Genomic DNA, 24,848 nt, shown 5'->3' on the forward strand with positions numbered 1-24,848 from the left:
CATCATCAGCAGCAGCATCATCATGAGCAGCAGCATCATCAACATCATCAGCAGCAGCATCATTGTCAGCAGCAGCATAATCAGCAGCATCATCAGCAGCATCATCAGCAGCAGCATCAGCAGCATCATCAGCAGAAGCAGCATCATCATCAGCAGCAGCATCATCATCAGCAGCAGCATCAGCAGCATCATCATCAGCAGCATCATCAGCAACATCATCAGCATCATCATCAGCAGCATCAGCAGCAGCATCAGCAGCAGCAGCATCATCATCAGCATCATCATCAGCAGCAGCAGCATCAGCATCATTATCATCATCAGCATCATCATGAGCAGCAGCATCATCAACATCATCAGCAGCAGCATCATCAGCAGCAGCAGCATCATCAGCAGCATCATCAGCAGCATCATCAGCAGCAGCATCAGCAGCATCATCAGCAGAAGCAGCATCATCATCAGCAGCAGCATCATCAGCAGCAGCTGCATCATCATCAGCAGCATCAGCAGCAGCATCATCATCAGCAGCAGCATCATCAGCAGCATCATCAGCAGCAGCAGCATCATCATCATCAGCAGAAGCAGCATCATCAACATTAGCAGCATCAACAGCAGCATCATCATAAGCAGCATCATCAGCAGAAGCAGCATCATCATCAGCAGCATCATGATCATCATCAGCAGCAGCATTAGCAGCAGTATCATCATCAGCATCATCATCATCAGCAGCAGCAGCAGCAGCATCATCAGCAGCAGCAGCATCATCATCATCATCAGCAGAAGCAGCATCATCAACATTAGCAGCATCAACAGCAGAAGCAGCATCATCATCAGCAGCAGCATCATGAGCATCATCAGCATCATCATTATCAGCAGCATCATCAGCAGAAGCAGCATCATCATCAGCAGCAGCATCATGAGCATCATCAGCAGCAGCATTAGCAGCAGTATCATCATCAGCATCATCATCAGCAGCAGCAGCATTATCAGCAGCATCATCATCATCAGGATCATCATCATCAGCAGCAGCAGCATCATCAGCACCAGCATCATCAGCATCATCATCAGCAGCATCATCATCAGCAGCACAAGCAGCATCATCATCAGCAGCAGCATCATGAGCATCATCAGCAGCACTATTAGCAGCAGCATCATCATCAGCATAATCATCATCAGCAGCAGCAGCAGCATTATCAGCAGCATCAGCAGCAGCATCATCAGCAGCAGCATTAGCAGTAGCATCATCAGCAGCAGCAGGATCAGCAGCATCATCATCAGCAGCAGCATCATCATCATCATCAGCAGCAGCAACGTCGTCATCATCATCATCGTCGTCTCTGCAACAAAGTGAAAGATCCCTGCTCACGCACGAGTCTCGAGGCTCAGTGAGGCTCCATTCTGGGTAAACAATCGTGCTAACAACAACAACAACAACAATGACGTCACCCGCCGGGGTCCGTGACTCTGTGACGTCATGGAGGCGCGTGTACGTGACGGCGAGAGCGTGTGCATGGGAGTGGGGGGGGGCGAGCGGTGGTGCAGTGGTTAGCGCACTGCGAGAAGGAACCCGGTGACCCGATATTGCAATCCAGTGACTCGTGTCGTTTCTAATGCTGTTGATGGTTTGGCCACGGTTGCTAGGAGATGTTAACTACCTCGCCTGGTGTACAGGAGGTCGTGGGTTCGATCCCGACCCTGACGATGCCTGCTGCTGTATATTTGGAGTTTGCGTGTCTCTCTCTCATCATCATCATCATCACGGTGGCTAGGAGATGTTAACTACCTCGCCTGGTCTACAGGAGGTCGTGGGTTCGATCCCGGTGTCTCTCTTCCCGTGGTCATGTGGTTTTTTCCCCCTCCACATTTGGAATCAGTATCCACGCGTTCAGAGTCAATTTGGCTGTAACAATTGTCCACGCGACGACGACAAGCCACATCGCTGAGCTATCATTACCTAGTAAAATAAAAACAATCGTTTAATCATGTAGCGCAGGGGCTGGCCAACAACATTTTACAAGAATAAACAATATTTTTTTAGAATTCTGTAAACAAAACAAAAAAAACTCCCCGCTCAATATTTCAAAGGGCCGCGCGATGCCACGTGGTGATTGCGAGACTGGTGGCGGGTCCTGAATCAACGAGGGACATGAAGGAGTCCTCCAAGAAAGAGCAGCACTGCGGCTCAGGAGGGATCGCAGAGCTCGGGCAATTGATGGTCAACTCAGCGCCGGCTTCCCTATGGAGCCGCAGCGCTGCCGACCGCTGCAATAAATCTCCACGTGACCACGACGATGATGACGACGACGATGATGATTACGATGATGATGACGATGATGATGACGATAATGATGACGACGATAATGATGACGACGATGATGATGACGACGATGATGATGACGACGATGATGACGATGACGATGATGACGATGATGATGACGGCGACGATGATGACGACAACGATGATGACGACGACGACGATGATGACGATGACGATGATGATGACGACGATGATGACGATGACGACAACGATGATGACGACGACGATGATGACGACAACGATGATGACGACGACGATGATGACGATGACGACGACGATGACGACGACGATGATGATGATGACGATGATGATGACGACGATGAAGATGATGACGACGATAATGATGATGACGACGATGATGATGACGACGATGATGACGACGACGATGATAACGACGATGATGACGATGATGATGATGATGATGACGATGATGATGATGACGATGATGATGACGATAGGCCCACTTGGTGGAGCGATCCTTTGCGAGTGCCAGGTCGCTTCTGAAGACGGTGGCTACGTGGCAGCTCAGTGCGCCTTGCGCCTGGTCACAACACAAAACAAGAAATAGCTTCGCTTGGTTTCTACCGGCGAGACGTGACGGACCCACGTGGCCTGCGGAAGGGTGAGTGTCTGAACCGTCAGGGCCGCGCTCTCTCTATCTCTCTCTCCGCCGCTGTGATGTTCACGGGGTGAGTTTCACAAACGGCGTTCGTGCAAAAAACCCCCAACACCGCGTCCCTCGCCACCACAGCCGAGGAGGAAGTGACGCGGAGGTTGTAAGGGGCAGCAGCAGCAGCAGGAGCAGCAGCAGCAGGAGCAGCAGCAGCAGGAGCAGCAGCAGCAGCAGCAGAAGCAGCAGCAGCAGCAGGAGCAGCAGCAGCAGCAGCAGCAGCAGCAGGAGCAGCAGCAGCAGTAGCAGCAGCAGCAGGAGCAGCAGCAGGAGCAGCAGCAGCAGCAGCAGCAGGAGCAGCAGCAGCAGCAGCAGCAGGAGCAGCAGCAGCAGCAGCAGCAGCAGGAGCAGCAGCAGCAGCAGGAGCAGCAGCAGCAGTAGCAGCAGCAGCAGGAGCAGCAGCAGGAGCAGCAGCAGCAGCAGCAGCAGCAGGAGCAGCAGCAGCAGCAGCAGCAGGAGCAGCAGCAGGAGGAGCAGCAGCAGCAGGCAGGGCCATAGGGAGGCCGAAGCTGAGATGACGATCAACTTCCCCGAGCTCTGCGATCCCTCTTTATTCTAATCGAGGTGGCGGCTGGGTGGGGGTTGTCGTGTTCAATGTAAATCGCGACCTAGGAATCGCGAGAATCGAATCGTGGGAGGATGGGCCTCTCATTGGCTGAGCGAGTGAACGTGTGGTACGGGCGTGCATTATCTCGAAACTCGTAAAGCGCTGTGTAGATTTTTGTCTTGACACTTTTTTGTTTTTTTACGTAAGTAAAATAAAAGTTGCCGTCCTCAGGTGAATACCAGGTCTGCCGGTGAGACAGCGTCTGAATGACGCTGTCTCCCCGACAGACCTGGTCTTCACCTGAGGACGGCTGCTTGCGTTGTGGCCGGAACGTCGTGAGAATTGTATTTTATTATGTTTTATTTTTAATTATTTTATTACTTCCCTTCTACGTGACTTTACCAAAAGAACCAAGAAGATGAATCCCTGCAGTCACGAAAGCTTTAAATTGAAAAATAAAAGTTCTCCAGAGCACAGAGAGCGTGAGAACGGATGGGCGCTCTGCTGGGGCACGAGATCGGCAACGTTTGCGGCTCCAGATCCACGGCGAGACTCTTGAAGGATTCGCGCGCGACGCGCGACTCGTCGTCTAACAGCGAAGATCCTCCGTCTCAGGAAGAGCGCCCGGCCGGCTCCGTGCGTGGCGCGACAGGTGCCGGGGGGGGTCACGAACACCCCCCCCCCGCCTCCTCCTACTCGCCCCCCCCCTGTCCCCCTCGCCCCCCTCCCCGCCTCCCCCTCGCCCCCCTCCCCGCCTCCCCCTCCCACCACTCACCTCCCACCACTCACTCCGCCCTCGGCCCGAATTCAATCCCCAGCAAAACAACATTCTGGACAGGTGCCAAGTGTGTGAACGCGTGCACACGCGTGCCAGTGAGTGTGAGAGAGTGTGAGTGAGTGTGTGTGAGAGTGTGTGTGAGAGAGTGTGTGAGTGTGTGTGAGAGTGTGTGAGTGAGTGTTATGAGAGAGTGTGTGTGAGAGCGTTCGAGTGAGTGTGAGAGTGTGAGTGAGTGTGTGGGAGAGCATGTGAGAGTGTGTGAACGCGTGCACACGCGTGCCAGTGAGTGTCAGTGTGAGAGGGTGAGAGAGTGTGAGGGTGTGAGTGTGTGAGAGAGTGTGTAAGTGAGTGTGAGAACGTGTGAGTGAGTGTGAGATTGTGTGTGTGAAAGAGCGTGTGTGTGAGAGAGTGTGTGAGTGAGTGTGTGAGTGTGTGAGTGTGTGTGAGTGTGTGTGTGAGAGTGTGTGAGAGCGTGTAAGTGAGTGTGAGAGAGTGAGAGAGTGTGTGTGAGTGTGAGAGAGTATGTGTGAGTGAGTGTGTGTGAGTGAGAGCGTGTAAGTGAGTGTGAGAGAGTGTGAGAGTGTGTGTGAGTGTGAGAGATTGTGTGAGTGCGTGTGAGTGTGTGTGAGAGAGTGAGAGAGTGTGTGAGTGTGTGTGTGAGTGTGTGTGTGAGTGAGTGTGTGAGTGTGTGTGTGAGTGTGTGAGTGAGTGAGTGTGTGAGTGTGTAAGTGAGTGTGAGTGAGTGTGAGAGAGTGTGTGCGTGTGTGAGATAGGAAGTGTGAGTGTGCGAGTTGTACTAATAGTAGAAATTACTATGATACATTATGGATATATTATTAGTGGTATTATCCTCCAGCAGAAGCCACGCGTGCAGTCACGTGATCTGTAACTTTGATCCTTACCCTTCAAGTATTCACAGTTCAACGTCAATGCTCTATTATCACGTGCGCTATGTTTGGCGCGGTCTGGGACTGCTGTTGTTGTTGTTGTTGGGACTGTTGTTGTTGTTGTTTGGATTGGACTGTTGTTGTTGTTAGGACTGTTGTTGTTGTTGTTTGGATTGGACTGTTGTTGTTGTTAGGACTGTTGTTGGGACTGTTGTTGTTGTTGGGATTTGGCTGATGCAGTTACTGTTGTTGTTGTTGTTGTGACTGTTGTTGTTATTGGGATTTGGCTGATGCGGTTACTGTTGTTGTTGTTGTGACTGTTGTTGTTGTTGGGATTTGGCTGATGCAGTTACTGTTGTTGTTGTTGTGACTGTTGTTGTTGTTGGGATTTGGCTGATGCAGTTACTGTTGTTGTTGTTGTGACTGTTGTTGTTATTGGGATTTGGCTGATGCAGTTACTGTTGTTGTTGTTGGGACTGTTGGTTTCATGGACTGTGCTTGTTGTGTAAATTGGACTGTTGTTATTGTTGGGACTGTTGTTGTTATTGTTGGGATTGGACTGTTGTTGTTGGGACTGTTGTTGTTGTTGTTGTTGGGACTGTTGTTGTTGGGACTGTTGTTGTTGTTGTTGTTGGGACTGTTGTTGTTGGGACTGTTGTTGTTGTTGTTTGGATTGGACTGTTGTTGTTAGGACTGTTGTTGGGACTGTTGTTGTTGTTGGGATTTGGCTGATGCAGTTACTGTTGTTGTTGTTGTGACTGTTGTTGTTATTGGGATTTGGCTGATGCGGTTACTGTTGTTGTTGTTGTGACTGTTGTTGTTATTGGGATTTGGCTGATGCAGTTACTGTTGTTGTTGTTGTGACTGTTGTTGTTATTGGGATTTGGCTGATGCAGTTACTGTTGTTGTTGTTGTGACTGTTGTTGTTATTGGGATTTGGCTGATGCAGTTACTGTTGTTGTTGTTGGGACTGTTGGTTTCATGGACTGTGCTTGTTGTGTAAATTGGACTGTTGTTATTGTTGGGACTGTTGTTGTTATTGTTGGGATTGGACTGTTGTTGTTGGGACTGTTGTTGTTGTTGTTGTTGGGACTGTTGTTGTTGGGACTGTTGTTGTTGTTGTTGTTGGGACTGTTGTTGTTGGGACTGTTGTTGTTGTTGTTTGGATTGGACTGTTGTTGTTAGGACTGTTGTTGGGACTGTTGTTGTTGTTGGGATTTGGCTGATGCAGTTACTGTTGTTGTTGTTGTGACTGTTGTTGTTATTGGGATTTGGCTGATGCGGTTACTGTTGTTGTTGTTGTGACTGTTGTTGTTATTGGGATTTGGCTGATGCAGTTACTGTTGTTGTTGTTGTGACTGTTGTTGTTATTGGGATTTGGCTGATGCAGTTACTGTTGTTGTTGTTGTGACTGTTGTTGTTATTGGGATTTGGCTGATGCGGTTACTGTTGTTGTTGTTGGGACGGTTGGTTTCATGGACTGTGCTTGTTGTGTAAATTGGACTGTTGTTGTTGGGACTGTTGTTGTTATTGTTGGGATTGGACTGTTGTTGTTGGGACTGTTGTTGTTGTTGTTGTTGTTGGGACTGTTGTTGTTGTTGGGATTGGATTATTGATGTTACTGTTGTTGTTGGGACTGTTGTTGTTGGGACTGTTGTTGTTGGGACTGTTGTTGTTGTTGGGACTGTTGTTGTTGTTGGGACTGTTGTTGTTGTTGTCGGGAATGTTGTTGTTGTTGGGACTGTTGTTTCTGTTGTCGGGACTGTTGTTGTTGTTGGGACTGTTGTTGTTGTTGTTGGGACTGTTGTTGTTGTTGGGACTGTTGTTGTTGTTGTTGTTGGGACTGTTGTTGTTGTTGTCGGGACTGTTGTTGTTGGGACTGTTGTTATTGTTGTTGGGACTGTTGTTGTTGTTGGGACTGTTGTTGTTGTTGGGACTGTTGTTGTTGGGACTGTTGTTGTTGGGACTGTTGTTGTTGGGACTGTTGTTGTTGTTGTTGTTGGGACTGTTGTTGTTGTTGGGACTGTTGTTGTTGTTGTTGGGACTGTTGTTGTTGTTGGGACTGTTGTTGTTGTCGAGACTGTTGTTGTTGTTGGGACTGTTGTTGTTGTTTGGACTGTTGTTGTTGTTGTCGGGACTGTTGTTGTTGTTGGGACTGTTGTTGTTGTTGGGACTGTTGTTGTTGTTGTTGGGACTGTTGTTGTTGGAACTGTTGTTGTTGTTGTTGTTGGGACTGTTGTTGTTGTTGTTGGGACTGTTGTTGTTGTTGGGACTGTTGGTCTGGGACTATCCTTGTTGTTGTTGTTGTTTTTCTGCCTTGCCCCGAGCGTGCAGTCGGTGTTGATGCATCTGATGTGCATATTTGTTGTTTACTGATTCCTCGTGGCCCTCTTCGTCTCTCCGTTGCCCGCGATCGCTCCGCATTGCTCGCCGCTCCTCGGATTCACCCCACAAGTCTCACGAAACATTCTGACTGTGAACGAATCAGTGGCATAGACTCGCCCCCCCCCCGCCATAGGAATGTGGAATTACCACCACCGCCTCTGCAGGACTGCAGTAGAGAGACGAAGCCCGTGGACTCGACGCCTGACCAGGGACTCGCCGAGTTGGTTTTTGTTCTTCGGTAGGAACCCCGAATCGTGATTCAGCTGCTCGGCGGTGCCAGCCCAGGTGCCCTGAACCCTGGGTCACCCCCCCGCCCCTCCCCCCTCCCTCCCCCACCCCCCTCCCCCGCCCCCTCCCACGCCCCCAGCCCGTCTCGCCAGTCGCATGTCGGCAGCGGTGGTGTCGGATGATGAATCTCTCTAAACAACGCGTCCAGACAGCGACGTTAATTAATCGACAGCAGTGGATGGATGCAGCCGTGGTGGTGGTGGTTGTTGACAAGATCGGCCTCTGTGGAGGAGGAGGAGGAGGCTCGTGAAGGTCGCTGCTGCTGCTGCTGTTGGGCAGTTGAGTTGCAGGCGCCCTCCAGCAACAGCGGAGGAGCGACGCTCACAACAACGAGCGGAATGCGGGGCGCATAAAATTCAGCGAGTTGGCCCAGTAGGGTGCCCAGCTGGTGGTGCATCTGCCAGTCATCTCAGTCAGCCAAACCCACGGCACCTGCTGGGTCTGTCCCGTGGCCTCAAAGTGCCTCCAAGTGCACCTGGCCTGGCACATAGAGCCATATAGTAGCTCTTCTTCAGAAGCGAGCTGGCTATCACGAATGATAGCTCAACTAAGTGGGGTTATCATCGTGTGAACATTTATTGCAAGCCGAACACTCTGAACGCGTGACGTCGATTGTAAACGTGGAGGGAAACACCGGCGGACCCAGGGAGAAGAATTCACGCGACCACGGGGAGAGAGAGACACGCAAACTCCAAATATACAGCAGCAGGCGTCAGGGTCGGGATCGAACCCACGACCTCCTGTACACCAAGCGAGTTAGTTAACATCTCCTAGCCACCGTGATGATGATGATGGTGAAAGAGAGACACGCAAACTCCAAATATACAGCAGCAGCAGGCGTCAGGGTTGGGATCGAACCCACGACCTCCTGTACACCAGGCGAGTTAGTTAACATCTCCTAGCCACCGTGATGATGATGATGGTGAAAGAGAGACACGCAAACTCCAAATATACAGCAGCAGGCGTCAGGGTTGGGATCGAACCCACGACCTCCTGTACACCAGGCGAGTTAGTTAACATCTCCTAGCCACCGTGATGATGATGATGGTGAAAGAGAGACACGCAAACTCCAAATATACAGCTGCAGCAGGCGTCAGGGTCGGGATCAAACCCACGACCTCCTGCGTGCCAGGCCTGTAAAGACCCCGGCAGGTCACCAGTGGTGGTTCAAGTCAAGTTCCACTCAGCAGCTGATGAGACACCGAATGTCAAAACCGGTGCAGAGTTTCCGCTTGTGTTGAACCAACGCCGGCGGCGATGACGACGGCGAGGCGATGCCGCTGATTGGCGATGCAGCCGCCGCTGCTGCCGATGATGACGATCAACAAGCATTCGCCTGCGTGGATGACACAGAAGAGAAGCTGGTCCTCAGCCATAGGAACGTGGAGAGTCACGCCGGGACAGGAGCCCTTGGAGGCGGTGCGAGTCGAGGCTTCCCCGGACACCGCGGAGCCAAACTCCGTCCGGCTCCTGCGACTCAGACCCCCCCCACACACACAATGTGCGTGCAGTGGAGGACTGATGGGGGGGGGGGTGTGAGGTTGAATGAGTTCGCGCTGGGGAGGAGGTCAGCCAGGGTGAGGGGGGTGAGGAGGGGGGGGGGCTCTGTTTGTCTCGCACCCCCCCCTCCTCCTCCTCTCGCCTTCGCCTTAAAAGCCCCCCACCCCACCCACCACTCCCCCCCTTCCTTCCCTCCTCATCCTCCTCATCCGATCCCTTACCTCCTCACCCACCTCCTCCGCTCCCTCCTCCTCCCCTCCTCCTCATCCTCCCCCTCCTATCCCTTCCCTCCTTCCCCCCCTCCTCCTCCTCACTCCCTCGAAATGAAATCTCCCCGCGGCTGCTCCCCGCGCTCTGCCGCCCCCCGCTAGGGGGCCCCGGGGGGAGGGGCGGAGGTGGGCAGGGGGGGTGCTCTGTGTGGTGTGTGTGTGTGGTGTAGTGGTGTGTGTGTGTGGTGTGTGTGTGGTATGGGTGTGTGTGGTGTGGGTGTGTGTGGTGTGGGTGTGTGTGATGTAGGTGTGAATGGTATGGGTGTGTGTGGTGTGTGTGGTATGTGTGGTGTGTGTGTGTGGTGTGTGTGGGTGTGTGGTGTGGGTGTGTGTGTGTGTGGTGTGTGTGTGTGGTGTGGGTGTGAGTGGTATGGGTGTGTGGTGTGGGTGTGTGTGGGGGTGTGTGTGTGGTGTGTGTGGGTGTGTGTGTGTGGTGTGTGTGGGTGTGTGTGTGTGGTGTGTGTGGTGTGGGTGTGAGTGGTATGGGTGTGTGGTGTGGGTGTGTGTGGTGTAGGGGCACGTGCGGTGTAGACGTTACGTGGAAAACCAGCGACGTGGAAAACACGCACCAGCACTGTTGGAGACAAAGGCGGCCGGGCGTGGCGCTGTCCACCCACCTCGTGTGTCACGGCGGCGGCCCCCTCCACAGGTGACAACAGCCTGTTAGAGCCTCCACACGTTGGAGCCTCCACACGTTGGAGCCTCCACACGTTGGAGCCTCCACACGTTGGAGCCTCCACACGTTAGAGCCTCCACACGTTATAGCCTCCACGTTAGAGATTCTACACGTTAGAGCCTACACGGGGCGCCTTTGTCTGTGCGCCGGGTGGGGGGGGTAGCGATCGACGTCTGCAGACACTTTTCTAAAATTAACCCCCCCGAGTCTCTCGGCCACGGCAGTGGAGGAGGAGGAGGGGGGGTCACGTGGGAGTCGGGGCGCCGTTTCTAGAGGTGTCGCGTGCGTGCGAGGAGCGGTGGCAGCGGTGGTGAGCGCAGCCGTGGTGAGCGTAACGTGGTCACGTGGTGTGACTGTGTGAACCTGCCCTAGTCACGTGGTGTGACTGTCACGTGGTGTGACTGCGTGAACCTGTCACGTGGTGTGACTGTGTGAACCTGTCACGTGGTGTGACTGCGTGAACCTGTCACGTGGTGTCACTGCGTGAACCTGTCACGTGGTGTGACTGCGTTAACCTGTCACGTGGTGTGACTGTGTGAACCGGCCCTGGTCACGTGGTGTGACTGTGTGAACCTGCCCTGGTCACGTGGTGTGACTGCGTGAACCTGTCACGTGGTGTGATTGTGTGGACCTGCCCTGGTCACGTGGTGTGACTGTGTGAACCTGCCCTGGTCACGTGGTGTGACTGCGTGAACCTGTCCTGGTCACGTGGTGTGACTGTGTGAACCGGCCCTGGTCACGTGGTGTGACTGCGTGAACCTGCCCTGGTCACGTGGTGTGACTGCGTGAACCTGCCCTGGGCCTCCGCCTCCCCCGAATGAGTTGCCTGGTATCCCCACGTGTAAATGTCTCAGCGTTGGGGAGACAAAGGCGGCCGGGCGTGGCGCTCGCCCCCCACCACGCGTACCCCTACACCACACCTACTGCTACACCACACGTACCCCTACACCACGCGTACCCCTACACCACCCCTTCCCCTACACCACACGTACCCCTTGCACCACGCGTTCCCATGAACACCACACGTATCCCTTGCACCACACACGTACCCCGACACCCACGCCTGTTGAAAGGCTATACGGGGGACCTTTGTGTGTAGCTGCGTGCGCGTTTTTGTTTCGTCGGGTGCAAGGCCGCGCAGCCAGAGAGCTCCGTTACGTGAGTTGACATGCGGGGCCTGTGAGTGTGTGTGTCTGTGTGTGTGTCTCTGTGTGTCTGTGTGTGTGTCTGTGAGTGTGTGTGTCTCTGTGTGTGTGTTTCTGTGTGTGTGTCTGTGTGTGTCTCTGTGTGTGTGTGTGTGTCTGTGTGTCTGTGTGTCTGTGTGTGTGTCTCTGTGTGTGTGTCTGTGTGTGTGTGTCTCTGTGTGTGTGACTGTGTGTGTGTCTCTCTGTGTGTGTGTCTCTGTGTGTGTGTCTCTGTGTGTGTGTCTCTGCCTGTGTGTCTCTGCCTGTGAGTGTGTGTGTCTCTGTGTGTGTGTGTCTGTGTGTGTCTCTGTGTGTCTGTGTGTGTCTCTGTGTGTGTGTGTCTCTGCCTGTGAGTGTGTGTGTCTCTGTGTGTGTGTGTCTCTGTGAGTGTGGGCGTCTCTGCCTGTGAGTGTGTGTGTCTCTGTGTGTGTGTGTCTCTGCATGTGTGTGTCTGTGTCTCTGTGTGTGTGTGTCTCTGCCTGTGAGTGTGTCTCTGCCTGTGAGTGTGTGTGTCTCTGTGTGTGTCTGTGTCTCTGTGTGTGTGTGTCTCTGCCTGTGAGTGTGTGTGTCTCTGCCTGTGAGTGTGTCTCTGCCTGTGTGTGTGTGTCTCTGTGTGTGTCTGTGTCTCTGTGTGTGTGTGTCTCTGTGTGTGTGTGTGTGTCTCTGCCTGTGTGTGTGCGCGCCCGTGTACGTGTGACGGTGTGAGTACACGTACGTGTACGTGTGAGTGTGCGTATGTGTGTGTACCTGTGTGTGTGTGTGCATGTGTGTGTGTACGTGTGTGTGTGTGTACGTGTGTGTGTGTACGTGTGTGTACGTGTGTGTGTACGTGTGTGTGTGTACGTGTGTGTGTTTACGTGTGTGTGTGTACGTGTGTGTGTGTGTACGTGTGTGTGTGTACGTGTGTGTGTACGTGTGTGTGTGTACGTGTGTGTGTGTACGTGTGTGTGTGTACGTGTGTGTGTGTGTGTACGTGTGTGTGTTTACGTGTGTGTACGTGTGTGTGTGTACGTGTGTGTGTGTACGTGTGTGTGTGTGTACGTGTGTGTGTGTACGTGTGTACGTGTGTACGTGTGTGTGTGTACGTGTGTGTGTGTACGTGTGTGTGTGTGGGTGCTTGTGGGGAGCCGCAGTGCTCGCGTTGAGCGCGCCGCGCTACGAACCTGGCGACCCGAGTTCGATTCCCGCTCCTCACGACCACGAGCGGTGTCGACCACCTGATACCGGTCCTGGGCTCTCCTCTGGGTAGACTCAGCCTTAAATGATACCCGGTGCGATATGTATACACGGCCACTAGGGGAGACAAAGGCAGCCGAGAGTGGTCACGCCACCCTCTCATAAGGTGCCTACCGACTAACGGCACTTGCCCCAGCAGCCTGTTGAGGCTACCCTGGGAGTCTTTGTCATGTGTACGAGCGTGCGGACACGTGGCCCCAATACGTGGGGCATTATGGGTAAACTTGTCTCTAACCGTGAAGGATTATGGGTAAATCTGTCCTCAATCAGGGTGACTGGGGGTGAGGAGAGAGACAAAGGTGGGGTGGGGGGAGAGACAAAGGTGGGTGGGGAGAATCATTGCGACTTCTGACAAAGCCTTGACACGGACAACGAAAACACAGAGATAAGACGAGAGCTGAGAGAGAGTTGAGAGAGAGAGGGAGTTGTGAGAGGGGGGTGAGAGATAACGAGGGTGGGAGAGTTGTGAGAGAGTTGTGAGAGTGAGAGAGCGTCGAGAGATAAGCGGAGAGTGCGGGAGGGAGGGAGAGTTGTGAGAGAGACAGAGGAAGAGAGAAGGAGAGAGTTGTGAGAGAGGAGAGTGTGAGAGTGAGAGTCGTGAGAGGGTTGAGAGATAAGAGAGAGAGCGAGGGACTTGGGGGAAAGTCCACGAGAGAAAGAATTCTGCAGAGACACAGAGACAGAGATGGGGGGGGGGGCGATCACGACGCTGTTCACGGGAGATGATACGGGGAGGATAGTAAAGTTCATTAGCGGGTTGGGGGGGGGCTCTGAGTGGGAGGAGGGGGGCTCCCGGCTGTCTAGACCCGTCTAGAGAGTTCGGCGGACGGGAGGGAGGGAGTCCGGTTCAAAGGTTCCGGGGTTTCACTCGGAGCGGGGACGGGGTGGGTGGCGAGGTGGGGGGGGAGGTGAGGGGGGAGGTGAGGGGGGAGGTGGGGGGGGTGAGGTGAGGGAGGAGGTGGGGGGGGAGGGGCGAGGTGAGGGCGAGGTGAGGGGGGTAGGCGAGGTGAAGGGGGGTGAGGGGGGAGGTGAGGGGCGAGGTGAGGGGGGGGGGCGAGGTGAGGGGGGAGGTGAGGGGCGAGGTGAGGGGGGGGGGCGAGGTGAGGGGGGGGGGTGAGGGGGGGGTCGGGGTTTGGGTGAAGGGGAGGGGAGCGCGGCGGGTTTCGAGCCTGAATCCCGTCGCGTTAGCGGCTTGGCTCTTACACCCCCTAGGTCGGCTCGGCCGTAAACCGATCATCAACATGGCAAGCTGCCTCGGCTGTGGCGATGGCGCGCTTAAGGTTGTGTCATGGTGGGGTCAGGGTGGGGTCATGGTGGGGTCACGGCGGTGTCGGGTGCAGTCAAAGTGGGGTCAGGGTGGGGTGAAGGTGAGGTCAGGGTGAGGACAATGTGGTTGTGAAGGTGTGTGTTTGTGAGGGTGTGTGTGGTTGTGAGGGTGTTTGTGGTTGTGAGGGGTGTGTGTGGTTGTGAAGGTGTGTGTTTGTGAGGGTGTGTGTGGTTGTGAGGGTGTTTGTGGTTGTGAGGGGTGTGTGTGGTTGTGAAGGTGTGTGCTTGTGAGGGTGTGTGTGGTTGTGAGGGTGTTTGTGGTTGTGAGGGGTGTGTGTGGTTGTGAGGGTGTGTGTGGTTGTGAGGGGTGTGTGTGGTTGTGAGGGTGTGTGGTTGTGAGGGGTGTGTGTGGTTGTGAGGGGTGTGTGTGGTTGTGAGGGGTGTGTGTGGTTGTGAGGGTGTGTGTGGTTGTGAGGGTGTGTGTGGTTGTGAGGGGTGTGTGTGGTTGTGAGGGGTGTGTGTGGTTGTGAGGGTGTGTGTGCTTGTGAGGGTGTGTGTGGTTGTGAGGGTGTGTGGTTGTGAGGGTGTGTGTGGTTGTGAGGGGTGTGTGTGGTTGTGAGGGGTGTGTGTGGTTGTGAGGTGTGTGTGTGGTTGTGAGGGTGTGTGTGGTTGTGAGGGTGTGTGTGGTTGTGAGGGTGTGTAGTTGTGAGGGTGTGTGTAGTTGTGAGTGTGTGTGTGGTTGTGAGGGTGTGTGTGATTGTGAGGGTGTGTAGTTGTGAGGGTGTGTGTGTGTGGTTGTGAGGGTGTGTGTGGTTGTGAGGGTGTGTGTGGTTGTGAGGGTGTGTGTTTGTGAGGGTGTGTGTGGTTGTGAGGGTGTGTGTGGTTGTGAGGGTGTGTGTGGTTGTGAGGGTGTGTGTGGTTATGAGGGTGTGTGTGGTTGTGAGGGTGTGTGTGGTTGTGAGGGTGTGTGTGGTTGTGAGGGTGTGTGTGGTTGTGAGGGTGTTTGTGGTTGTGAGGGAGTGTCTGATTGTGAGGGAGTGTGTGGTTGAGGAGTGTGTGTGATTGTGAGGGTGTGTGTGGTTGTGAGGTGTGTGTGTGTGTAGTTGTGAGGGTGTGTGTGTGAACAGGTGTGTCTGTGTAATGTCTGTGTGTTGTGTGTATGCTGCGCATGTAGGTATGTGTAAATATGCATTGTGTGTATGGTGTCCATATGTGTGCAGGGTGTTTGTATGGGGGTGTACGTGTGCGTCTTTGTGTGTATGGGTAGGGTGTTGATGTGTGAAGGTGTGTGCATATATGAATGTGTGTGTGATGTTTGGGGGTGTGTCTGTGTACATTTGTTTATGAGCGCAGGCCCCGCCGTTATCCCGCTGCGATAGAAACCCTCCCCGTAGGTTGACTCAGCCTCAAAATGAGTTACCTGGAGTGGTGTGTAGTGAGCAGCGCCACTGGGGAGACAAAGGTGGCCGGGCGTGGTGCTGGCCACCCACCCCCTCGTGTGCCGTGCCGGCCTTCATAGGTGGTGCTCGCGAGAACAGCACTTGCCCCAGCAGCCTGCCGAGGCTACACGGGGCACCTTTGCGTGCTGTGTCTTTGAAGGAGGAGGGGAGGGGGCGGGGCTGTGTACAATACATACGCTTCTCTGATTGGTCCACACGGGGGTGGTCTCTGCCCCGCGCCTCGCTCTTGATTGGTCACCCGGCGAGGGGTGGAGCCAGGGGTCGAACCAGGACTGCGCGGGGTCTGGGGACCCCAGAGGGATACGGGGGCTAACGGGACGGGGGTCGAACCGGGACTCGCGAGAGTCGGGAGGGGTTGGGGGTGGGGTCACCTGAGGACTCGCGTAATGATCCCCCCCCCACAGCCCACACTGGCCCCTCCCCTCACGTGTACAGACGCTCAAAGTGACAGCATCAGCCACACGGAGTGGTGTGTGGTGTGTGGGTGTATGTGTGGTGTGTGAGTGGTGTGTGTGTGTGGTGTGTGTGTGGTGTGTGTGTGGTGTGTGAGTGGTGGTGTAGTGTGTGGTGTGTGTGTGTGTGTGTGGTGTGTGAGTGTGTGTGTGTGTGTGGTGTGTGAGTGGTGTGTGTGGTTGTGTGTGTGTGTGTGTGTGTGTGTGTGTGTGTGTGGTGTGGTGTGTGAGTGGTGTGTGAGTGGTGTGTGTGTGTGAGTGGTGTGTGAGTGTGTGTGTGTGTGGTGTGTCTGTGTGTGTGTGTGGTGTGGTGTGTGTGTGTGAGTGGTGTGTATGTGTAGTGTGTGAGTGGTGTGTATGTGTGGTGTGTGAGTGGTGTGTGTGTGTGTGGTGTGTGTGAGTGGAGTGTGGTGTGGTGTGTGTGTGGTGTGTGTGTGTGGTGTGTGTGTGTGGTGTGTGTGAGTGAGTGTGGGTGTGTGTAGGTGTGTGTGTGTGTGTGTGTGGTGTGTGTGGTGGGGCTGTGTGTGAGTGGAGTGTGTGAGTGGAGGGTGGGTGGTGTGGGTGTAAGTGGTGTGTGTGTGGTGTGTGTGTGGTGTGTGTGGTGTGTGTGGAGTGTGTGTGTGTGTGGTGTGTGTGTGTGAGTGAGTGGAGTGTGTGTGTGCTGTGGTGTGTGTGTGTGGTGTGTGTGTGAGTGGAGTGTGTATGAGTGGAGTGTGGGTGGTGTGTGTGTGAGTGGTGTGTGTGTGTGGTGTGTGTGTGTGAGTGGAGTGTGTGTGTGGTGTGTGTGTGGAGTGTGTGTGTGTGGTGTGTGTGAGTGGGATGTGTGTGTGAGTGGTGTGTATGTGGTGTGTGTGTGAGTAGGATCTGTGTGAGTGTGTGTGTGTGTGGTGTGTGTGAGTGGTGTGTGTGTGTGGTGTGTGTGTATGAGTGGGGTGTGTGTGAGTGGAGTGTGTGTGTGGTGTGTGTGAGTGGTGTGTGTGTGGTGTGTGGTGTGAGTGAGTGGTGTGTGTGAGTGGAGTGTGTGTGGCGTGTGTGTGGTGTGTGTGGTGTGTGTGAGTGGTGCGTCTGTGGTGTCTGTGTGTGTGAGTGGGATGTGTGTGGTGTGAGTGGGATGTGTGTGAGTGGTGTTTGTGTGTGGTGTGTGTGGTGTGTGTGTGGTGTGTGTGAGTGGTGCGTGTGAGTGGTGTGTGTGTGTGTGAGTGGGATGTGTGTGAGTTGGGTGTGTGTGTGGTGTGAATGTGTGGTGTGTGTGTGTGGTGTGAGTGAGTAGGGTGTGTGTGAGTGGGGTATGTGTGTGAGTGGGGTGTGTGTGTGTGTGAGTGGGGTGTATGTTGGGTGTGTGTGAGTGGGGTGTGTGTGTGTGTGTGGTGTGTGTGAGTGGAGTGTTTGTGTGATTGGTGTGTATGTGTGTGGTGTGTGGGAGTGGGATGTGTGAGTGGGGTATGTGTGTGAGTGGGGTGTGTGTGTGAGTGGGGTGTGTGTGAGGTGTGTGTGTGTGAGTGGGGTGTGTGGTGTGTGTGTGTGGAGTGTGTGTGAGTGGTGTGTGTGTGTGGTGTGTGTGAGTGGGATGTGTGAGTGGGGTGTGTGTGTGAGTGGTGTGTGTGGTGTGTGAGTGGGATGTGTGAGTGGGGTATGTGTGTGAGTGGGGTGTGTGTGTGAGTGGTGTGGGTGTGTGTGGTGTGTGTGAGTGGGATGTGTGTGGTGTGAGTGGGACGTGTGTGAGTGTTGTGTGTGAGTGGTGTTTGTGTGAGTTGGGGGTGTGTGTGGTGTGTGTGTGAGTGGGATGTGTGTGAGTGGGGTGTCTGAGTGGGATGTGTGTGAGTGGTGTGTGTGTGAGTGGGGGTGTGTGAGTGGTGTGGTGTGTGTGTGTGTGGTGTGAGTGGAGTGTGTGTGTGTGGTGTGTGTGAGTGGTGTGTGTGGTGTGAGTGGGATGTGTGTGAGTGGTTTGTGTGTGTGGTGTGTGAGTGGTGTGTGTGTGAGTGAGGGTGTATTTAAGTGGGGTGTGTGAGTGTGTCTTTGTGAGTGGGATGAGGTCTGCGTGTGAGTGTGTGTGAGTACGTGTGTGGGGTGGGGTGTATGTGGAAGGTCTTGTGAATGTGTGTGCAGTGGTCTTTGTGTGTTGTTGGTGTGTATTCGTTTGTGTGTTTGTGTATATATGTGAATCAATGTGTGTGGGGGGCAGTAGTGCAGTGGTTAGTACACTCCGCTACAAACCGGGTGACTCGAGTTCGATTCCCGCTCACGGCCAACACCCGTGGCGATTATTTGAATCGGCCCTGGGCCTCCGCTAGGTCGAATCATCCTCAAACGAGTACCTGGTGCGTTGTGTAAACATCGCCACGGGGGGAGACAAAGGCGGTCGGGCGTGATTCTGACCACCCACGCCCTCGCGATACCATGCCGGCCTTCGTAGGTGCTCGCTGAGCGCACTGGTACCCCCCTCCATCCCTTGAACTCGAAGTACAAAATTAAAGTCGGTTATTGAGAGAAAACCACAAGCACATGCTGGAGGCCCCGAGAGGGATAGACGCCTGTGACGTAGCCTGTGACGTGGCCTGAGCCAGGGCGTGGGGGGAGGGGAAGTCAACCGTCGCCTTCCGGGGCCCCTCCGACAACAGGAACAACAGGCAACCACTGCGGCTACCTGAACGCTAGCTAGGCAGGAGAGGCTGCCATTCCTCCGTAGGGGAGCTAGACCACTACCACCTGGACTCCTGTAGACAACAGGAGGTCCGGTGGACTGCTTCTGGCGCCACGAGGGTGGACAGTCCTCCCCTCGGGTGTAGGACGATGTCAAACAATGGGGGAGTGGCTCTTATGAAAGTAATGAAGGGGGTGGTGGTGCGGTGTGAGATTCTGTGCGCTATGGACTTTTGTGGGCTCACCTCTTTAACAACACCAGGCGGTGGTTGTGGTGCTGGTTGTATCCAAGGCCCCAACGAAAGACGAGGTGTTCCAGCTGGTTGAGAGAAAACGACAGGCCCACTCCCGTCGTCTTCAATATCCAACGTTGGAGAATGAAGAGCCTTACCGCAGCCGTAATTCAGAGGTTCGGAGAGCCGTGTGGCGCTGACAGGATGAGTGGTGGGCGCGGATTGCTGAGGAGATAGGATCTGCCTCAGTGGTCAGAGTTCACAAATCACCATTTAATTTCATTAAAAAAGTAACTTGCAGTGCCTCACCTATCACCATCCTTAAGGGAAAGAACAGTTATCTAAACATCATCTTTGACCAGGTAGTTTGAAAAATTTTCCATGGCTGTACCGGAGGAATTTGCATCTGGTACAGATAAAATGGGAGGCTGATCGATACCCAGGTGCGATCAAGGGATGGCTCCCTATTGGTCAACCATGTCATGTATGCTGATGATTTGGTGATTGCTAATTACTCAAACGAGGAGTTGGAGGCGCTGCTGCTGAACCTAGAGCATGCCACAATACAAAGCACCTGCCTGGGTATTTTGTGCCATCAAACACTCCACACCCTCAACTCCCCATTGGTGATGAGGCAGTTGTGGAGAGAGTGGAGAGTTGTCCATTCCTGGGCAGTGTGCTTATGACCAGCTTCGGTTTGACAGCAGAGTTCTCACTCCAAATCAGTCGGGCGGCATTAACTTTTCATCGGCTGCATAATGCTGTGTGGAAGCTACCTGGTCTGTCGCTCCACATGAAGCTTCGGGTCTTCTTGGCCACAGTCATGGCCTCCCTTCTCTATGCTTACGAAACGTGGACCCCTCAAATGGAACATCTGCGCCGGTTAGAAACATTGGGTTGGTCTGCCTACGAGCCATCCTGGGTTTAACTAGGCTGGATTGTGTGAGGAGGTCACAAATCCTTGAACGATCTGGACAGTGAGCTCCTCTAGAAATCAAGGCTGTGTTGGCTGGGTCATGTAGCCCACATGCCCAGCCAGTGCATGCCCAAGTCGTTTCTGTTTGGCCGGATAGATAGGGCTAAACGGGCATGGCACGGGCAGGAGAAGAGCTGGACTGATGTGGTACGAGAGGATGTGGAGCTGAGTGGACTTGCCGAATACTGGTACCAGCGGTGTCAAAATCGGCCTCTTATGGAGGAGGCTCGTGAAGGACGTTGCTACTGGGCAGTTGGAGGCAGTCGCCCTCCAACAACAACGGAGGGCAGAGAAGCGACGCTCACAATAACGAGCGGAGCACCGGTGGCTAAAATGCAGCAAGTTGGCACAGTTGGGGTACAGCTGGTGCATTTGCCAGTCATCTAAGTCAGTCAACCCATGGCACATGGCTCTGTCCCATGACCTCCTGTCAGTGAGCCTTTGAAACTTCGCGTGGCCTCAACGCGTACCTGGCCTTGAATATGCGCCATGGTGACGTCACCGCCACTTAGTGCAAAATGGCGGCTGTTGTTGTTTGTTGCTGCTGCCCCAACGAAGGTGAATATTTGTGGAGAAATGCAGACAAGGTGAAACATTCAGATGGTTTCTGTGACCTCCGGTCCTCGACTTTGGCTAAAGTGTTCCCTCCGAATAGAGTGATCTTGTTTTGCGCCTTGAATGCTTGAGTGGGTAATGGCGCAAGCACTCGCGCTGGACGCACTGGAATGCGTGGACCACAAACGATACACACCCGGGAAGTCCTCGGGTTACCTTGGTGGATGCGACACTCGGCAAAACAGTTGGAACCGAATTTTGACCATTTGGCTTCACGATGTAAATTGATGATATTGTTTTTTTGGGCAAACGTTTGCATAAATAGTTAAATATGTAACAACAAAACAGGCAACAAAGTATACCCCCCTTTCAAAATATGTGGAATCGCGCGACTTTTTTTGCCAGTATCAAAGTATGAAAGATAAGAGTGGGTTTCACCCTTTCTGGCAATACGTTGATACCCCAAGCAATAAATGCGCTGATACGTGCATTGTCTTTGTACTGTTCGACTTTTGGCGTTCTCTAATCTGACACTGGTGGTGAGACTAGGCCATAAAGAAGGCCGTCTCTGGTGCAGGCCAATCTGTTTAGAAAACAAATGCAAATATTATTATCAGAACATATTTGTTTGCATGTTCACCACAAGTACGTGTGGTTAATGCAGTACTTCATTCCTTGCAAAAGGTTTCTATTTTGTGTTTGAACATCTTAACACCTCCTGTTTTATGGCCAGAACAGGTAAATTCTACATTTGAAGTTTTTGTAACTGCAAGGATCCATACTCTTTGGTTCTTTCGGTAAAGTCACGTAGGTGAAAAAATAAGTAATAAAAAATTTAATCACGACGTTTCAATCGCAACACAAGCAATCATCACCAGGTGTGAAACCAACAGCGAGAAAACCTGCACTGAAGTGGGAGAGAAGCCGGGGCCAATGAAATTATATGAGTCAGAGAGAGGTGGGGCTATAAGCGAGAGGCCAAGAGGAAAGGGGGAAAAACGGTTGGGGAAAGACAGTGGAGCATCGTCAATGGCGGGGGAGCCCAAAGTAAAATAGCAGTACTGCTAAACTTTGGGGATGCAGTTAGCTCGGTAAAATAAGCTACTATCTGAAAAATAAGATGGGACAACTATGAACAGTAACATTTTTACCTGGTTAATAACATCTTTCCAATGATTGCTCAATTTGTAACCATCTTCTCGGTTGAAGTTATGTCTATGTTTGTATATTTGGATGGCTTCATGAACAAATCTTTCATGGTAGCCAGACGGCTTGCAGAGCACTTTGGTCTCGGAAGAACCAAAGAGAACAGGTAAAACCTATTCTTGTTTTTCATCATGTAAGTTAATAAAGTGTAGTGAGTCCAACTGAGTCGTAGACGTTGTCTTGGGAGCAACACTATTTATTCAATGAATCAACACAACACAACACAACCTACACTTGGGTGTTGAATGCCCATCTAGCCACGCTACGGCAGAACTAGACACGGTTCGTTATCCCGGCCCGGACCACAAGCTCAGTCCTGGACCGCGTGGCTGGAGGCTCCTTTTACCCGACGTGGATCTTCATCACCAGCAGCACGAAGAACCCCGAGCCCCTCACGGGGCCCCCGTTATATCGGCCTGGGCTGGGGCTGGCTCCGCCCCTCGCCCCGCCCACCTTCTAGATCTCTCTCGAGCTCTTTCCCGAAGGCTCCCGAGAGCTCTTTTATACCACGTGACTGCCCAGTGGCCCCAGTCCACCAGTGCCCCCTCTCCAATATCATTCGGTCACGTGTCAGCAGGTCAACCAGCGTATCGTGCCCCAACGTCACCCTGGCTGGCTGACGCTCCCTCACCGGGAGCCCGCACCGCACTCTGCTCGCGGTGCCTCCGCGCTGACCAGCGCTCACCCAAGCCCCGCTAAGCCAGTAAGCGGGCTACACGTAATGAGAACACATTATCCGCTGTGGCTTCGTAAGCCCGGCACCACAGTGCATATATAGCCAGAATTCCCGTACCTCTCAGCCACGCAGCTCAAGAAAGTAGTTCGTCGTTGGCTGCTCAGAAAACGCTTCATGACGGGAGCGCGTTCCACATAACAGGCGCGTTCCTTGTTATAGCAGGCACATTCCACGTTATAACCGGAACGTTCCACGTTATAACGGGCGCGTTCCACGTTGCAACGGGTGCATTTCTTGTTATAACGAGCGCATTCTAATTTATAACAGGTGCATTCCTTGTCACAACAGGCGCGTTCCGCCTTATAACGGGCGCACGTTCTGTGTAATAATGGCGAGCTTTCCCGCATTACAACGGCACGCTCCGCGTTGCGCGAAAAGCGTCCCCCAATAGAAGCATCGCGTTACGGCGAGAACGCGTTGTAGCGTGAACACCGCACGCTAAGCGAGGACTCGGCCTGCTCACCGGAGATGGCAGCGAAGATTGCAGTCAGAGCGGGGTAGTACAGTATCCAGCATGGCGATGTACAGTGTACAGCATGGCGATGTACAGTATCCAGCATGGCGATGTACAGTGTACAGCATGGCGATGTACAGTATCCAGCATGGCGATGTACAGTGTACAGCATGACGGCGGTGCTCCGTCGCATCGCACGCCGCCCAAACTAAACCGCGTGCTTTCCATTTTTTTCCCCACTCCAACGTTTTGAAGCGAAACCGGCGCATTTTCAATCGAATTGCGATTCGTTTGCGACGTTCTGGGGGAAGCAACGTAAACGGGAGCAACCTGAATGGAGGGCTTACCGTCGTAGTAGGACTTCTTTGTGGCCCACAGGCGCACACACGCACCGCGTCACGGAGACACGAGGAATCTCTTCACGACGCGGCGGAGAAAACGCGGTGAAAGTAGCAACCGCGCAAGACGCCTCTGCAGTGTGGGAAGTGCCGGCCGGAGGTGAGAGAATATGGTGAAAAGAAAGTTTCGGAGAGGGGACAAACACAGGCTTTCTTACTATCGCTTCTTCGTCAGGATCTGAGGCGTCTTGCAGTGCAGTTTTCATCATCATCATGAATTCTCGCCAGTTCCAAGCAAGCATGTCTGCTGGACAGCATCATGGGCCCGTGTCCACGACACCGGGACCGACCGTGGAGCTAATTTGTCTGCTGACACTCGGCTGGTTCTGCGTAAGATGATGTCCCCTGTCATTCGTCCACTAGCCCTGGTGGGCCATCCACCCAGGGACCCCCATTCAAACCCAAAATATCCCGCTCTCGTTTATCCGATGAAAATTTTGCGAGCAGCAATTTTGAACGCCCGCTGGCAGCCGCGATTGACATCATACTCTTAAATTTCGATTTAAAGCTTTCGTGACTGCAGGGATTCATCTTCTTGGTTTTTTCGGTAAAGTATTTCCATTCTACGTGACTTTACCGAAAGAACCAAGATGATCATACGCTTAGTTTTTTTCTGGTAAAGTCACGTAGGTAAAAAATAAAATTAAAATTAATGAAAAATAAATTTTATTTTTTACCTACGTGACTTTACCGATAAAACTAAGAGTATGAATCCTTGCAGTCACGAAAGCTTCAAATCTAGCGATTGACATCCTTCCAGCCCTCCTGCGCATGTGGCGGTCGTGTGAGCGCGGGAGAACACGAGCCACCGTAGCTCAGCACCACCGCTCTGGCTGGGTTACGGAGTCCGCAACCGGCTGACGGACGGAGGAGATGTTTCCAGCGGGCTGCACTGCAGCGGGTCCGGCATTCCACGGCGGTGAAAGGAGGAGAAGCTTGGGTTCAGAGCGGCGTGCAGTACTCGGAACGCGTGACGTTGTTGATTCTGAACGTGGAGGGGAAAAAAACGGAGGACTCGGAGAAAAATCTACGCGACCACGGGGAGAGAGAGAGACACCCAAACTCCAAATATACAGCAGCAGCAGGCGTCAGGGTCGGGATCGAACCGATGACCTTCCTGTATACCAGGCGAGGTGGTTGTCATGGTAGCCAACTGGATGCATTACATCTGACACCGTGACATTGGAGAATGGGCCCTCCCCCCCAAAGCGCGGGGCCCGGGCAGTCTTGCGTGATGTCGTTGTTGACAAATTTCGCCGGGCCGTCACCCCACCCACCCTTGTGACGTCACCCCACCCACCGTTGTGACGTCACCCCACCCGTGTCGTCACCCCACACACCATTGTGACGTCACGCCACCCACAGCCCTTCATGGACCGGTTGCCAGCACTGCTGGAAGAGAGCGAGAGAGAGAGACGCCCTTGAGCTGCGAGTTGAGCTCACGGCCAGAGAGACGCTTTGGTGCCAGAGGTCTCAACCCCAAATAAAAGTCGTCGTGCGGATTTTTATCTTCTCATCGGCTGCGTGGAGGCTTGCCCGGCTTCCCCACGGGTCTTCTCGACCAGTTACGCCCCCCCCACCACCCCCCTCTCTCTTCTCTGTCGATTGTCCAACGACGGAACAAAGACCCCCAACTCAAGCACAGCGAGGCATACTCGTACGCAGAAGCATGCCATCAACACACAGTGGCGTCGTGACGACATTATCAGCTCAGAGGGTACGGCAGTCTGACCAATTA

At 53.5% G+C, this 24,848-nt stretch overlaps 1 long non-coding RNA gene across 1 annotated transcript; it reads right to left on the reverse strand.

The window, feature by feature from the left end:
• Positions 1 to 8,426: 8,426 nt before the first annotated feature.
• On the reverse strand, positions 8,427 to 15,643 carry LOC144730776 (uncharacterized). The gene is made up of 2 exons (XR_013587851.1): positions 15,421 to 15,643; positions 8,427 to 9,205 (listed from the first exon to the last, which is right to left on the reverse strand). It is a non-coding gene; the product is annotated as an uncharacterized LOC144730776 (long non-coding RNA).
• Positions 15,644 to 24,848: the final 9,205 nt, after the last annotated feature.

Source organism: Lampetra planeri, chromosome 36 (assembly GCF_965212315.1).
Source record: "Lampetra planeri chromosome 36, kcLamPlan1.2.h2, whole genome shotgun sequence".
Classification (NCBI taxonomy): domain Eukaryota; kingdom Metazoa; phylum Chordata; class Hyperoartia; order Petromyzontiformes; family Petromyzontidae; genus Lampetra; species Lampetra planeri.